The sequence below is a fragment of the Mandrillus leucophaeus genome, unplaced genomic scaffold (assembly GCF_000951045.1).
Source record: "Mandrillus leucophaeus isolate KB7577 unplaced genomic scaffold, Mleu.le_1.0 Scaffold324, whole genome shotgun sequence".
Taxonomy (NCBI): Eukaryota; Metazoa; Chordata; class Mammalia; order Primates; family Cercopithecidae; genus Mandrillus; species Mandrillus leucophaeus.
Window position 1 is genome coordinate 1,926,040 of NW_012103410.1, and position 2,054 is coordinate 1,928,093.

Genomic DNA, 2,054 nt, shown 5'->3' on the forward strand with positions numbered 1-2,054 from the left:
AGACATGAAACAGAGAACTGCAGGCCACTGAGCTCTCAAGGGATCAAGTTATTTATACGAAGAGCGGGAAGGGAGAAAGACTAATTTAGTTCACAGTATTAAATGGAACTAAGAAAAAATAAAAGTTTTTGTGCAGCCAGCCTAGATTATTTTTACTAATCTGCTATAGTCGTTTTCATAAAATGTTTAATTATAGCAAGACACAAGTTTAATAATATTTAAAAGTAATACAAAATTAGCCAGTCCAAGATTCCAGATCCAATACATGCCAGTTCTGTGAAGAGTCTGGTTTTTGTTTTGTTTCGCTTTGTTTTGTTACAAACCAAGTTGAAAATAGAGCAAAGAGCTTGCCAAATTTAAAGCGTTAGAACTCCTTAGAAAAAGAAACGAAATCATGCATATCTCACACTTAGGGAATTATTTATTTCCAGCATAAAGACTCTGGAGACTTAGGAGTAATTCTCCTGGATTCTCATGTGAATGTACCTTTCCCACTAAGCACTACTACCTAGTTATTTCAAGTGAGCAAATATTACTATGTTTATGAGACTAGACGATTCACAAAGTCAGGCTGTATATACATTAACTTTTTAGATGTTCATCACATGACCTAGTAGAGTAAAAGACTCTATGAAAACTTCATTAATACGGTTGAATTGACTAAATTTCAAGGAAATCCTTTATAAATCACTGATTGTGATGTAACTATACTTTATTACAGTAGCTAAAATATGATTTTTTAAAACTTATTTATTTTTATTTATTTTGAGACAGAGTCTCGCTTGTCACCCAGGATGGAGTGCAGTGGTGTGATCTTAGCTCACTGCAACCTCTGCATGCCGGGTTCAAGCAATTCTCCTGCCTCAGCCTCCCAAGTAGCTGGGACCACAGGCGCACGCTGCCACCTCTGGCTAATTTTTTGTGTTTTAGTAGAGACGAGGTTTTGCAGTGTTGCCCAGGCTGGTCTTGAATTCCTAAGCTCAGGCAATCTGTCCACCTTGGCCTCCCAAAGTGCTAGAATACAGGCGTGAGCCACCGCACCCAGCCTCTAAAATATGCTTTTAAAGAGTATTTTTTTCTCTTATTTTGAGCCACATAACTGCATAAAATGTGATTTAATAATTCTTGCACTGAACAATATTAATGATTTTTCTTGTTAGCTGAGAGTAGTACTTCGATCATTGGGGTTTATAAAACCCCACTAAAAATATATGCTCACTTCTTCCACCCAGTCAGATAAATAAGCAATAGTATTTGATCATACTTTCAAATACAGTTAAGGTCCACAATAGTTCAGCTAGTTCTCCTTGGTAGTAATTGCATGAATTCTTAAAATTCTGTGTTTTATAAATACAACAAAAGCAACAGTTGAGGAAAAACAAAAACGCATTCTTTGAAATTAACTACATAGAGTTTACTAAAAACTAACAAATATATATTAGAGATTAAGTTTCTCTCCTCCTCTGCAATGATTATATCCTTATATTCCTAAGGTAGAAAAGTCACTGCAAATAAGAAAGAATTTGATTTTAAAGTTTTAAGCCATTTTGTGAAGTTCAGGAATTCTGCAGATCAGAAATTCAAAAAGCGTTCAGCAAGGATAACTTTTCCCTCTTTGCAATGTCTGTTGCCTCGGCTAAAAAGACTCATATAACGGGGAGCTGGAATCATCCACAAGCCTGTTCACTCTCACATATGGCATCTCAGCCAGGATGAACTCCTGATCGCAAGCCAACCCTCCCGAAGGGTTGGAATTATGGTGTGAGCTACAACACCTGGTCTATTTTAAGATTTAGTTTGCTAGTATTTTTTTGAGGATTTTTGAATCTATGTTCATCAGGGATATTGGTTTGTAGTTTTCTTTTTTTGTTGTGTCCTTGTCTCATTTTGGCATCACAGTGATACTGACTTCATAGAATAAGTTAGGGAGCATTCCCTCTTCTTTAATTTTTTGGAATAGTATCAGGATTAGTAGTATTAGTTATTTATATGTTTGATAGAATTCAACTATGAATCCATTTGGTCCTGGGCTTTTCTTTGTTGGGAGACTTTTT